We start from the raw sequence: 15,743 nt of genomic DNA, 5'->3' as shown, positions 1-15,743 counted from the left end.
CTTGCAGACTGTAATGGATTGCACAGTCTCAAACAGACTCTGCCAAAATGTGCGAGTATCCAGGTAGCCGTCGCATGCACACAGTGGGAAGCAGTGCACAAAAATAAGACATGGAGCCCATAGATATTGACTGAATCAATACTGACACACTAACACACATCTCACTGAGCAGAACGTGAGAATCCACTTTGTTTATTGTGCTGATTGTACGAATAGATGGGGGCAGACACACACAAAAAGACTCAAAGCACTTTGGTTTGCAGAAAGCAGCAATGGAAACAACTGGCAAAAACAAAAGACCTCTTCCACACAAAAGGTTGCCAATAAGCTAAGCAAGGATGATGGATCACAAAGTTAGAAGCATCTCAATATACACAGACACAGGATTACTGTAAACCTTTAGATATCGACTTAGAAAAAACAAAACAACTTGTAATTTTTATCAATTAGAGCAAACATAGAGGCCTGTGCTGGTTTTATCAAACTGATCATCACTACTGATTACCCTCTGGTTGGCTGATGAGTCGCAGGTTTATGTAACCTGACTTGCAGCACTGTGTGTTTGGCATGGGGAAACATAAGAGTTTAAGGATAAAGAAAACTTGGAGGCTCATGATTAGGAGGTTAAAGAACGTGGCTGTGTCCCGATCTCCACCCGAATCACTATATAGGGCGCTATATAATGTGTTTTAAATGAGTGTCCAAACGTCTAGTGGATAAAAAAGTAGTGGACTCAAAATTTCCCACAAAGGACCTTGAAATGTAGTGATCATCCATTGTCACTAGATTAGCAGATGTATCCCGGAATGCTTTTCGTGGAGAGCTCTCCTCGCAAAGCATTATGGGACATATTGCTATCTGACAGCAGCGACAAATAACAAAGATGGCGCAGGCACCACGCAGTGGAGGAGGGGTTTGCGACCAACGGGGTGCAAAAAGAAGTGATCATCTGTCCGTTGATGGGATGAGTTAAGGAACAGTAAAAAAAACAATTTCTGCTAAGGATAAAATCCTCGATGTTAGATTGCTTTCATATTCTTATAGATACTTAGACATTCACTAGTGCATCTTTTGTTCACTGAAAAAAAAAATTCATGCATTTTTTGCATCTACTTAAGCATATGAAGTTAGTTTACTCCAATTGTTTCATGTAATACAATAACAAGAAAAATCTGTGTTAGAGTAACTTAATATGCTTAAATAGATGAAAACAAATGCATGAATTAGTTTGGGTCTGATTGCCTTAAAGTCTCAGGGCAATGTATTGTCCTTAATGCTTAAGAAGTTATTTTATTAAGAAAAATAAGACAACTTGGGTTAGAGATGTCTCTAAATATACAATAAATTAAGGTGTTAATTATAGAAAAGGATATCATGTAACATATGTAAGAAATAATAGAAAATGATTGCTGGGATGTTCCATTACAACAGCGTTTAAAAAATGATCATTATTTCAAACTGTTTAATTTTAAATAGATGCTCCAAACAAAGAGAGATTTTATTTAAGTCATTGGAACATAAACTGTAATATGTATACTAGCAAAATTGACCCCACATCATAATGCTGCCCCCACCATGTTCTACTGTGGGGATGTTGTGTTCAGGTTTGTATGCATGTTAATTCTAAAAGCTGATTTTTAGAAAGCTTTACAATTATGTCTCGAATATTAGATGCTTGTAAAATCTGTGAATTAAATAATTTACTCTAATATCATATAGAATTGAATTAAAAATAAAAAAATTCAGTGATTTTCATTGAAGCATAACTGAATCTTTCAGGTTGCTAAACTTTTCTAATTTAAATAAATAAGATCTGAAAAATATATACATTTTAGATAAAAGACATACCATTGGCGCAACATTTTTAAGCGCCCCCATTGAGTGGTGAAACAGTTGTCTGCAAAGTTAGGTCTGAAGGTTCGAACCTGTAGATTCAGACCTAAAAGCATTTCACTGATCCATTTTAAAATAGCAATCTAATTGGTTTAAAAGGAAAATTATTGAACACAATCTTGGATTCAATAAAGTGGAAAGTGTGTTATAATTAAAGACCAACAATACAACCCTTATATCTAAAGCAATCTCTCCAGATAATGATGACAGGTTCTGGAAGCATGCAGGTCTGGGTCTCTCATCAGAGCTGCTGTACTTTGTGCAGCTGAGGTTACTAGGCCACCGCCAAGCACATAAAGGGAACAATGTGAGGAGCATACTGTAACTCTGTTTTGAAATTCTGAAGAGTGACTGGGGTAGAGCAGAGAAAAGGGGGGCAACTTGACATTCAGGCAACATTACGTCTCCAGTGCTGTCTAAAGAAGGAAAGAGTGACGGGTCGCGATATAAAAAGATAGAAAACTGTGCAAAGCATGAAGAGTCTGGCCTCTCTCGCTTTCTTTTTCCAAGAGATGAAACAGACTCTGTACATCTGTCTCATCTTCCCCTTTTTTTTCTTCGGTTGCCCCTGAAAAAGGCCCGACTGAACCCTCTCCCTCTCAATTCCTCTCTCCCGCTTTCTCCCCTCTCTCTGTTCCTCTCCCTGGTTAGCTCTGACACACTGGTCAGCCTCGGGGTGGAAGAACAGAGGGACTCTACTATGGGTTTGTTACAGGAGATGGAGAGAAGGAGATACGAGGCTAGAGACAGAAGACAGAAAGAGGAGGAGGAGGAGGAAGAAGAGGAGGAAAGGGATTGGCCAGGGAAAAGGGATAGTCTATCCAAACGCAAGAGAAATAGTCTAAGCTGCAAATCCAGCAGCACATCGTTCTAATTTCTCTCATTTTGCTGAAAATGTGCAGATATGCTAGAGATGTATGTATCCTATTATTATAGATTTTCTATGTATGCTATACCATCAGGGCTTTTTCTAAAACTAGGTATAAATATGATTATTTTTCACATTTCAAAATACATCTACGCCATCTATTTTAAGGAGAGTTTTTCAAACAGATAACAAAAAAGAACTTAATTCTACATGTCAGTGGATGACAAAAATGAGACATACTTTCTAAAAAAAATTAAAAACGATAAGCAAAAACCATTAAATAAATTAAATAATTTCAAAAACAGTACACTACTTTAATCCCATTTTTTATGGGAACTGTTTGAACATTAAGAATAACTTTTCTATCTTCTAAACACTCTAATCAGCAGAAATCGCAAAACTATTCAATAACAGTCAAGGTGCTCATCTATCAATTTATACAGCAACAAAACTTGCACATTATCACTCATTTGTAACATGAATCCATACACCCATCGCACTGTCATAAGAAAGGGAGAGGAATCAGTGCAGCTGGTGTAATGGGAACAGGCAGCACTGCAGCTCTGTCAGTGAATTTAACCAAGATGTATAGTTACAGGAGCACCAAAGCTCTCTGCCCTCGCTCCCACAGAGCGCACATTACTCCACACTGCAGGGGCAGAGCTAATAGTGAGTCCTTCACACTGAGACAGGCTATCATCTGACAGCAGTGCCCAGTCAGAACACCAGCCAGTGAAATTCACTTTGAAAGATACAGAACCACGGCATTTATGGGGATTGCCGGTGATTGTCAGGTTGCAGTTACGCCGTGTTTGTCTTTCATTTGTTTCTGCACTTGTCAAAAGGATAAGGAACACAAACAAAAAAAAGATTCCTAAATACCCAGCTTTGTTACGGTTGAAAGTTTTGACTTATCCAAGTGTAGAAGTTCCTTTTAATTTTTTTTCTTCAAAAAATAAAAAAAAAGTTGGATTGTTTTTCTTTTAATTTAACAATTTTAATATTCTCCAAAAGGCTTTCAAGGGGTCTTTACTTTGGACAATGGCTGTTTTTTCATCTTCAGTCCAGTGCCTAATAATTTAGAGAGGAATGGCGTCTTTGTTTGTGTAGCCATTTAACTGTGATCTATGAGTAATGCAAACACCTGAGCAGCAGCAGAACCCAAAGATTGAATAAATGCTGTGTCCACATTGAGCAAACAGCCCTGCAGGAAATAAATTTTACATTGTGTCTTGAAGGGGTGTTATTGTACCCAAATAATTTGTCCTAACTTCTGTAAACAAATACTGCAGACGATTGCCTTTCAGAAACATGAACATCTTTTTAAGACTACTAAAAAGACCCAAAACCTTATAAACACATTTTTTTTTTTTTTTACAAAAAATTGACTTACTAAGGGATGATGCATCTGTAAGATATCATGTGCTAGATTGTTTTCTTTTTTGCTTACAACAGTAGTTTATATGACATTGTCGTAACATGGTCATGACAGTAGAACCTCTAAAGATTGAACTGCATGCCTATTTCTGCCAGTTTTTTATAAATCTCTTGCATGCAGTTTTGTATACAAAACAAGGTTCAATTAACAATGGGGCCATAGGATTTTTTTTCCATTTAACTATGGATGCAATAGACTTCAAGCAAAGTTAGAGATAATTGTTGTTTTTTTATGTATAACTGTGTATAACTTTGCAATTCTAACATTTATTTTATATTAAAAAAATGCACCTTCATCATAAACATGTGCTTCATTTTTCCTTTTATGGAGCTCAGTTCTCAACGTGGAAAATCAGCTTTGGTGGCTCAGACATTTAGAGAGAAACCATTTGATAGCCCATCAGAATCATTACAGTTCTTGCAGGATTCAAGGGTTTCCTTGGCCTGATCTCTAGTGTGTGAGATGAGTCTCTTATTGTCTGGTAATTTGAACAACTTTGTACAAACTCAAACAAAACTTGACTAATAGGAAGGGAAATATAAAGAACATAAATCAGAAGCCTAAGTTCTTTGCAAATTAGATAAGGCAGTTTGGCTTTAGAGCTTTTATTTGACGCTATCTATCTATCTATCTATCTATCTATCTATCTATCTATCTATCTATCTATCTATCTATCTATCTATCTATCTATCTATCTATCTATCTATCTATCTATCTATCTATCTATCTATCTATCTATCTATCTATCTATCTATCTATCTATCTATCTATCTATCTATCTATCTATCTATCTATCTATCTATCTATCTATCTATCTATCTATCTATCTATCTATCTATCTATCTATCTATCTATCAAAGTGAGTCAAAGCCATGAAGTTGGAGTTTGAAAAACTGCACAACTCTGACAAAACAAAAACTATTTACACCATATCCAATTGATAAAATATAAGTATGTAAATTCTGTATTAATACAACTTTAAAAAACAAAACAAAAACAATTCCTGACCTTCCAGGCTCTGTATCACCTATGAAAACTGATTTTCTGGGTTGGCCATCATGTTTAACTTGTAAAGCAGTGAATTGCAGCAATGCATTACTGAGCTGATTACCGCGCATTTATTGCCCAATTAAGCATTCAAACACAGGTTGGGGTGTTTAATCTGGTTTATACAAGAAAAAGAGTTCATTTGCACACAGTGCCACTTCTTGGGTTTATAACTGTTTAGTGAAAAGTTCGGGTTTAATAGCATAGTGAATGAAAATTACTTAAAAAATTAGGCGAAAGTACAAATAAAATCCATCAATTTTTTAAAGTCTTCCAAAGGCCATTTCCATTCATGGAGCGAAGTCAGGTGAAGTTTAGACTCCAACTGGGCTCATAAATATGAGCTATAGCCTGTGATAAATAAAGGAACTTGTTTTCTCAGATGTTCATGAAAGGTGAAGAACTCCTACAAGAAGTTGAAGAGCAGGTGAGTGGGGATGAGGATGTTGAAGCGCGCCAAACGGTACATTGGTATGATATGGAACACCGGCCTTAAGAAAATAAGGAGGGGAAAGGATGAAGAAAAAGGGTATCAATCGATAGGGTTAAATTATTCATCGTCATTAATTATCGATCGCTTTCCGCTGCCGGCTCGTCCGCCTCGCGCCAGAGTTGAAAGGAGGGAAAGCGCGCTTTATTAAAACCGGCTCGAGCCTCATTGTTTCATGTCCCGCGGCAAAGAAAAAGCTCGAGTTTGGATCTGCCCGCGCCAGTAGAAAAACACACACACACACTCACACACACACAGCTACTCCTTCCTTTGCTGTCTCCTCACCTCACCCCTCACAGCCCCCCCACCACCTATCTCCCTCTCTCTCCCATTCTCTCCCTCTCTCTCTCTCCTGACGCGCGGGATGAGCTTTGGGGAGCCTCGCGCGGTGTTCACGGGGCGGCTGTGTCTCGCGTGGATCGATGAGGGATCAATGGCTCGCGCTGACTAATAGCCAGAGAGCGCCTTTGATCTCGCGGCTGAGAGATCAAAACCCGCGCGAGAGGGAAGAGAAATAGGAAAAGAAACTGTGCCGGCGAGCTGACCTTCACACATACTCACGCACACGCGTGATGTGTACGTTAACGCCACGTAGTGCATCACAGCTTTTAGGAATCCGACTGCAGGAAATCCTATGAGCAAAAAAGCTATATGAGAGGTGCGTGGCGAACCGAAGCCACGCACTAACACTATATCACACATCTAACAGGTGCGCACAAACCACTCTGAGCCGCTTGTCCTGGTTGCTGCTCCTGATTATTTTGACTTCCCCAAAACAAGGTGATACAGCGAGAACAAGGGAACCATCTGTTGTTTCCACAGAGCAGATGATTGTCCCGTGGGCTTAAATTCACGCCTATTGAGAAGAATAGGTGTGGGTGTATACTACTGTGTGTGTGTGTGTGTGTGTTCAGTTTAAAGTTAACTACAACGTTAAAAGAAGTTGAGTTAAACAAAAAAAGCTCTAAAGCTAAGAAAGAGGTGTTTTTTCTGTGTTAGGATTTGGAATTTGAATTGAAATTACATGCATAAACCAAAGTGTATCTCTGTCTAAAACATAAGATAAGAACAAGCTGCAAAAACTAGTAAGCGATGCTTGAAACAGCAAATTAATTAAATTTTATGCCTGCGCTCCTTGGATGGTAACCATAGTATGTGAGGGTTCTCATTAAGGAGTTTTAATGTTTGAGTTTAATCAGCTTTTCTAATCTGCACAAGGGATTTCATGTTTTTGTTATCTCATGTCATCTAAACATTCACACAAGGATTTGATTCAATAAAAAAAAAATAAAACTAAGGGAAGAGTATTAACTTAGAATCATTTACTTTTAAAGAGAGTTACTGATAGCTTAGTAAAGATTTTTTTAAGCAGAAACTTTCATCATTGTCAAAACATATTGCCATATTTTATTTTTATAGTCTAGAGGTTCCAAAACAGGTGGAATAAAACAGCATCAACAACCAAAGTATTTGGTTTTGTTAATTTCAAAGAAATTCTTTTATATCTTTAAGCACTTTAAGACGTTAGTTTAGTTCAACTTCCGTAGTGTATCATAAAAACCCCACAATGGTTGATCAAGGACCCCAAGTGATAACAACCGCAACTTTGGGAATAAATGTTCTAGGCAGTGGGAAACATAAGGAGAAGAAGCACGGCAGGCTGGGCACCTCTTAAGTCACTGTCAGGCTGAAATACCTAACCTAATATATTACTTGATTTGTTTAAGTTTTGCTCTATCTATAGTAAAAGACCAAATGTAGGCATTGTGTCTCCCCCTCTGTATCTAAAGTACAACTCATATCCCTCAAGAGTTGCACCTCCGCCCTCATCTTATTTTGAAAATTCCTCTAGAAGACGTGTTCGGAGGAGCGTGGAACGTACTGGGGATGGCTGGGCACTCTCTTGGCTGTGATTAACAGCTGCATGCTTGCTTATACAGGAACACAAACATGGCGAGCAGAGTAATCCCAGTAATGATAGTTTTGCAAAGGAGCGGTCAGATCCCTCTCCACAGTCTTCACCAGAGAGGTAATAAAGGAAAAAGAGAAGGGTTCTGTGAAGGTGACCAGCAGCTCTCAGCTTTGACTTTTTTTCTTTCTTTACTCGCATTTATTTTGATTCAGTTCAATTCAGTTTATTTATATGCGCCAATTCACAACACATGTCATCTCAAGGCACTTTACAATTTAACCAGATCATACATTTAAATTGATTCAAAGCTTTCTATCTAAGGAAAACCAGTCAATCGTATCGACTAATTGATTTGATGGCAATCCCTCACACTAAGCATGCTTGTAGCGACAGTGGAGAGGAAAAACTTCTTTTTAACAGGATGAAACCTCCAGCAGAACCAGGCCAACTGGGGTTCAAGGAGACAGAAGCAGACATACAGAAAGAAGCAGAGATACAAAAGGCAACTGTAAAAGGTGGCCCCCTCCAGGAAACGCACAGCCAGGCAGATAAGCTCCGAGCCAACTCCCATGTCAGAGGATCCAGCCAGTTACAGTCAGAGAAACAGGACTACACTGAAAAACAGGCAACTAGACTTAAACGACTTGGTACGCTGCTTTTTGTCCAATTAAAATATATTTTTTATTTTTCATTAACCTTTCAATTAAGAAAATCATGACTTATTTTTATTTCATATTATATCAAAATCATCTATTTTATTCACAGCCCCTAAGTAAACCACCCCTGCTTAAGGTACAGCTGCTATTGTCATCTCTCCTAAACTACATCATATCTCTGACTAAGCCAGTGTCAAAAATCAGATGCAGTAACCCCTTTTTAACCTGAGGAGGGCACCAAACCAGCAGGTTTAGACAAACAGGACTAAAACATGCTACAAATTGTCAAAATTATTCTAGGGACTTTTAGACAAAAAAAAAAATCTATTCATATTTTATCAGCCCTTGCCGTCTGTCTGAATCCAAAACATCATTGCCACAAAAAATGAAACGGTAAAAGCTTCATTTAGATTCACATATCCAGAATGGGCATGTGAGTAAACACAAGTTTCAGAGGCTGATATTTACATTGAGACTTATATCCTTACTTACTACATCATGTGATTCTGTTCTCATCACAAACATTTCTAAATAACACATAGACTGTACAGCAGGAATGTAAACTTGACATTAATAAAAGACTGGGGTCTCATTCATTCATCTATATCCAGCATAAATCACTGCTGTTATGAATCAAACACTTGTTTTGACCCTGAAGACGTGTCAGCTCCCTCACGGGGCAAGACAGAAGCCCACTGGACAGTTAACTGTACAAATGGACATACTCATAGCTGAGCACAAATTAAAGAAATAAATTAACATATTAGTTATATATTTTGACTGTAGGAGGAAGCCTGATTACCCAGAACCCACGCATGCACAAAAGAAACAAAAGTCCAGGACCTTCTGCTCCCTCGCAGCAGTTAATGAATGAAAATATAAAACTAAACAAATAGGAAACAAAATTTCTTCTGTATTTTGAAAAATTTTGCAGTGGATTTTTCTTTTTTCCTGCTGTTTGCTGTTACTGACATAAGATAAAGGGTTTAGGTTATAGATTTTTTTGCAAAGCCAGAATAAGTTTTTACTGTGTTCATCAAGTTGATAGAGGAGGCTTTTTTTTTTTTTTAAAAAGCAGTTGTATCTTTTCACATTTTTACCTAGGTAAATGCACCAATCTAAGCCTCTGTCTCTCCACTTATCCACATCATAACCTTTCCATCTTTCTCTCCTTATCCCTCCCATTCACCCCCCTTCCCCTCTTTGGTCAGTGAGTCTCTCTATATCGCTCTCACTTCCCGAATTAACCACTCAAGAAGTCACCACCGACTCAATCAATAGCTCATACATAAACCCTGCTATAATCGCTCCCTCTGCCTGTCTGTCTACCCCCCGTGCTCCTCTCACCTCATTTCTTCTTCTTACCCCTTTCACCAACACACTTTTCATGCACCCCTTCCCTTTCCTTTTTGTCTCCCCTCTTTTACACGTCTTCAAAATGAAAAAATTGATGGTTCTCCCCTTTTATAACCATCTAATCTTTGACACATAAAAGTAATCAGTGTTTTTGTTTTTCAGTGCTGTGTCAGTTTTGCAAATGAACCTGGCAGACTAACAAAAAAGACCCGCCGCCTGTCGCTATCATCACCTACGGGCTGAGCTGCAATGTTTCCATCAATGGATATACCAATCAGCCAACCTTTTAAGACTATGCACTTAAATGACCCCATGGGATGTCATAGTATTACTTTAGCTAAGGATGTAAGAACCACATTAAGTTAACATCTAAAGAGTGAGAAGGTAAAATTATTTTTAGTGTGCATTTGTAATCTTCCAGTTTTTAAATCTTCAAACAAATTTTAAGTTAGCCTACATAATAGCCACCTGTACGGTAAGATGTTAACAGGCTGACATGATTTAAAACAAGTTCAGAGAGGACAAAGCTCACTCCTACAGAGAGGGGTAAATCAGAGAAACCTCTTGCATTTGGGTGTTGAGACGATGGAAGTGTCTGATGCAATCCTGACCTTGACCCCATTGCCTGTGCAGTTCATCCTACAGTGATTAACAGCCTAATTGGTTGACTTGATACAAATGCTCTTTGAGGAATAGAATGGCATCCCGCAGCAGTGTGTGACCAAGCTGGTGACTAGCATGAGAGGTAGTTTGGTTGTCCAACAGACTAATGGGAAATCTGATGTTTTATATAATTATTTATTTTATTGTTAATAAGTCATTGTTTCTTTTTGCTCAGACGAAGCTACAGTTTATTGTCATGGCAGAAAGAAATTGGTACTTTTATTCACATTGCATTCATTGCTATGGCCTAACCCTGTCCCTAATGATGACACTAACTATTACCAGCACATACTGTACCTAACCGTAAACCTAAACTGAATAGTTCTAACCCCCACCCCAAAAGAGAACTACCCATGGGAACAAGTCTTTTGTCCTCCTAAGTACATATAAGTCCCTTAAATGTAGAATATTTCCAATATTTAATATATTACAGGGTATCATAAACATGGTCACACATATGCCCCATCTACACTACCCCTCAGAAATCAATCTGTGCCATGTTTGGACAGAGCTTGGATCAGTTAACCATGCCGAGGTTCGTTCTTACAACCATTTACACATCAGGCTAGCACGGTTCCTAGCCTCCTATCGACGGTCAACCATAGTACAGCTCTCAATGGAGGAATTATGCTGACAAAAATAACGGCGCCCATAATATTCAGGAGCTTATGCCTGGATAGCGTCCTCTGCCCAAATTTCAATGAAAACCTCGGCTGAGCACCATCACAGGTCACAAAACACTCTTTTGATCCCATTTATTGTTAATAGGCAGAGAAAAAGTTTCTGTTGTGAACAGGTAAAGAGATCTGTAAATTGCAGAGCCAGAAATGCTGGAAAACCTGCAAAATCAGTCAGCTGACTGCTAGTAGGAGATGATGCGGTCTGCTATACGCTCTTTGTTATCAGAGAACCAAGCCACCGTACCGTACTGTTAAACTAGTACTAGATTTAGCGCGGTTCGGTTGTGTCTGGCACAGCAGACACAATCATTTACACTCAACATTTATCTGGGTTAGCGTGCTTGGATAGTTCTCGGCACGGTTTCAAAAGGGTGTAAATGGGGCTTTATATTCTTTTTAATCTGGGTACAGATTTTTCAAAAACCAAAATGGATATTCTCCTCTCCAACCATCCCTCCAAAACTTTTGAGTGCCCATTCTTAGCAGCCACTTTCTGAGTGGTACTTCTACTGAGTGCCTTTGGGACAGGCTTTCAATCTGTTCAATTCAAATCCAATACATTTTCCGTTTCATCAAATACATTGCCAACAATAGCCCGGTCCACTGTCCTTCCAGTTATATAGTTACATTGCTTCCATTTGGCAAATAAAGTCTAATGATCAGCCAACTGGCAAGTAACTTTTTTACGGAGCATGCATGCATTCCTTCATTCACCATCTCTAAGTTTCAATGATTCAGGGGACCCGAGTTGAATCCTGGTTGCGTCAGAAGGGGCATCTGGCATAAAGACGATGTCTGTCAGCTACTTGTAATGACTTCTATGGCAACCCCTAAATAGACAAACAAAAATGTTTATTGAGGTTTTCAACAATCTTGGCAAGTTCTTAAAGCTTGAAAACAACCGATGACCATCAAGAGCATCATCTCGATCAGCATGAATAAATCACTTCAGGCTCTCAACCAAAATCAGATTTTCCAAGATCAAATGAATGATGAGCTAGCCAGCTGAAAACCAATACAGCTTTGCTGAACATAATGCATCATTTCTAGTAAATTCTTGATGCTCTTTTTAGAGTAATTTCAAATCCTTTGGTTTCACCATTGTCTGTAGTCCTTCTGGGACTTGATATTTGTGTAGCATCACTATAAAATTTATTGCAGGAGTGCAGTAATTCCTTTAAGTGCAAGGGCACCATCAGCCCATGTTAGCGTGTCCAGCCAGAATGGGTCTTGTATTGCGTTATAGAAAAGACAAGGAGACATCAATATTGCATTATCTCATGTTTAACTGCGAGACGCAGTTGTTTTGGGGGCCTTAAAGATATTGTATTACCAAAGGAGATGCAGGCAAAAAACATATTACACACATACACACAAACATATGAAAAAGAGGGAATAATACACAGAGAATTTTAAAATTATAAGGCCTCCACACACCCTGTACTCTTTCCCCCTTCTATCTCTATCTCTCTTTCTCTGTTTCTTCCCTCGCTTCTCCTCTGACTCTCCCTCCAAAGTCTTTGATTCGTCCGTACGGTTTGATCTGCGAGGGAGCGAGTTTTGTAAACACATTTTTCACGATCATATAGCCACGGGCAAGGGGAGCGTGAGGCGCGGAGGAAGAAGAAGGAGAGACTCAGAGAGAGAGAAAGAGGGTGTGTGTGTGTGTGAGTGAGTGTGTGTGTTGGAGAGAGAGAGAGGGGGTTACATTTAATGAGAGTGCAGGATGGAAGGATAGACTGACAGAAAGTGCAAGGATGGAGTCTGAAATTTGGAATGACTGCAATAGAGCATGTACGAAGAAGACACAGACATGTTAAAAACGCACACACACACACATTTGTGAGTTGGGGCGATAGTTTTGAAACAAGCAAAGCATCACAGAGGTTGACGAAATGTGAAGCAACAAGAAGAAAAAGCAACTTATTCAGTTTTCCATATCATGCAGAGAGCTGTGACAAGACGAACACATTGTCTGCCGATGTGACACTTCCTCATGCCACCAAAGGAGGGTAAAGATTCACAGATATTAAAATTATTCACACTTTTTGTATATGTGTGTGGGGATAATCTTTGAAAACAAAATCCTGATTAGGATGAAGATGATTGAGCTAAATATTTATTTTTGCAACAACAAAAACCTCTGAAATTCTGTTTTTTAAATAATTTTAAGTTCATAAGTAACCCACCATCACACGGTAAAATTTACACTAAAGTAAATAAGGGATCATATTCTACCAGGAAAAAACAGTCTTTCTGTCAAACTGTTCCTAAAGTTATCTGGCTTTATGATGCATAGAATAAGGCTGTGGTCCCACCACTACTGCTGCACACTGCCAGTCAGATGGCTTAAGTTTGGAAACATGCTTTTGCCTGCTCTAAAGTAAGTAATTTGTCCATTCTGAAACAACTAACTGGCCTTGCATTTGAAGGGGGCAAAATATGGGCGTCACGGGTCCAAAATTTCTACCCGAACAGACAGCCTGACCATCTCAGCTTGGTATACTTACAAAATTCAAATAAGAGGAGAAGGAAAACATTTTGTGCATTAAACATTCTCTTAATTCCGAGATCGGATTTCCAGAAATGTTGCTAAACAGATGTGGCACAATTAAAACTTAGACAGATTGCCCTAGCAGCAACAATTGGCTGCACCAAGAATCATATGGGTATTTTTATGTTTTCAACTTATTTTAATGTACATGCTAAGACTTCCAGACACTGAACTAAGGTATAGATCTATTCTATTTTATTCTATTCTATTCTATTCTAGTTGTTATTTTAACAAATTTAAACAAAAGTAATTAGATGTTTAGGATGCAGTGAAACATTTTGGACTGTATTTTAAACGTTTCTTTGTGTTCATTTTTCTTTTTTGCAATTTTACAGATGATTAAAACGGTTATACAATTTGTCAGAATAATAAAGATTTCTGATTTCTTTGGCTTTTCTGGACGCGGCCCTGCACTTTCCTGGCTGTTACTCAATTAATGCAAAGTAGAGCAGATCTGTCAGACAGTGCACGTGCAGGACGCATCTCGTTTGTTTCTGATGAACAGAAAAAAGAAAAAGAAAATAGTGGTTTGAAAACAGATTAAGGAGCCAGCCAATAAAAACGTCGGTAAACAAATAAACGCACGGAGGTGCAAAGCTGAACTAATAAAAGCGCGGGGCTCCCATTCCTAACATACTATACAGTTTTTTTTTTTCCACTTGGCTGGAACACTTTGGGTTGTTTTATTTATTTATTTATTTATTTTTTTTTTCTTTCATCTGCCAGCTTCTAATCCGGTTAGGTTCGACTGGCTCCGGTAATGGCGCTAACGCGCCGACTTCATCTATGCGGACGGAGCGGCAGACAGATGCGGCACCGAACGATGCGGGGGAAGATGCGAGTTAACATCATTTTCTCACAGAGTGGCAAACTTTCGATTTTCCTAGTTGTAAAAAAACAACAAAACGGACAGAAAATATATTTCTAAAAAAAGAAAGAAAAAAAAAGAAATCTATTTTCATTAAACTTGGGGCCTAAACAGATAGAAGCCAATCTATGTAATAATATTAAATAATAATAATAATAATAATAATAATAATAATAATAATAATAATAATAATAATAATAATAATAATAATAATTAATTAATCAATTTTATCTCGCGTTCATCTTAAGATCAGTTTGTTTCTGTAAAGACTTGAGAAATAATCCCTTAAAATTAATTCCCTTGCGCTGATTGTTAAAAAATACATTTCTTTTCATTTTTTTCTTCCTTGTATTTTTTTCTTCTCCGTCTTTAATGCTTTTTAGAAATAATAAGAGTAGCTGCGAGCGGTTGTAAAGTCGGTTGTCAGGATTTATGTGCGTTTGTGTGTTTTAGTGTGCGCCTACAGAGCGGCGGTGCAGCGTTTCCTCTTCCTCCTCTCTCTTCCCTTTCTTCTCTGTCCGGGGAATTGTTCTCAACGTCCACAAACACACTGCAAATACCCGCCGGCCCAGCGGCATCGATTTCTAATTAGACGCCAGGATAATCGTTGGAGAGAGATGAAAAAAAAGGGAGGAAAAAAAAACAGAAGAGAGTGATAGAGTGAGTAAATAAATATACAAAAGAATTGGAAAGCAGATTAACTGAATGCATATTAGCAGGAAGAAAAAAAACAATAGATGCAAAAGGTGAATTTGGCGGATAAATGTTGCGTGAACTTGAAGGGGAAATGAAGCTTTTTATACATGAAGGGACGCAGGCCAGAGCGAAGCGGATTTGGGAGGATTGGGTTTGGACATTATGGGAGTCATTTTTAAATGCAGAAAAAAAAACTGATGAAAACAGAAACTATAATAAATCAACTTTGGATGTTCATAACCTTATAGTTATAACACAGATTTTACATAAACAAGAACCCATACATATTAGAATAAATACTAACTAGAATAAATCAATCCTAAAAATGGAACAGATCAACTTTGAGTTAGATCATCCAACTTCTCCCCATAAATTTTCTTCCTCTTGTCCCCCTCCTTCTTTCTGTCTCATGCCAGACCAAGGTGACAAGATGTGGGGGTTTTACTTTAATTAACGTTTCATCATCATCAGAGTGGTGCCGCGCATTTTACGCGCTCTTCTCATGCTGCTGCGTCTCTTATCCCTCCTCTCTCTACATCCATCACCCCCTCCCCCTCCTTCCCTCTTTCTCATCCTCCCTCATTGCCCTCCCCTCTGGTGGCATCACCTCCTATGTTTTTGG

The 15,743-nt window shown here is 38.4% G+C and overlaps 1 protein-coding gene across 4 annotated transcripts in view; it reads right to left on the bottom strand.

Annotated features, from left to right (window-relative positions):
• erfl1 (Ets2 repressor factor like 1) overlaps nt 1-15,743 on the bottom strand; it is a 78,348-nt gene that overhangs the window by 16,037 nt on the left and 46,568 nt on the right. Inside the window, exon 3 of one of the 4 annotated variants that reach the window (XM_038268144.1) lies at nt 14,890-15,009. The exons of the other annotated variants lie outside the window; for them this stretch is intronic. The gene's annotated coding sequence lies outside the window, so the exon portion shown is untranslated. The remainder of the gene's footprint in view (nt 1-14,889; nt 15,010-15,743) is intronic. 4 annotated transcript variants of the gene reach the window in all.

This window comes from Cyprinodon tularosa, unplaced genomic scaffold (assembly GCF_016077235.1).
Source record: "Cyprinodon tularosa strain WSP-4 unplaced genomic scaffold, ASM1607723v1 ctg694, whole genome shotgun sequence".
In the NCBI taxonomy this organism is placed as follows: Eukaryota; Metazoa; Chordata; class Actinopteri; order Cyprinodontiformes; family Cyprinodontidae; genus Cyprinodon; species Cyprinodon tularosa.
This window is presented reverse-complemented; position numbering and strand designations above follow the sequence as displayed.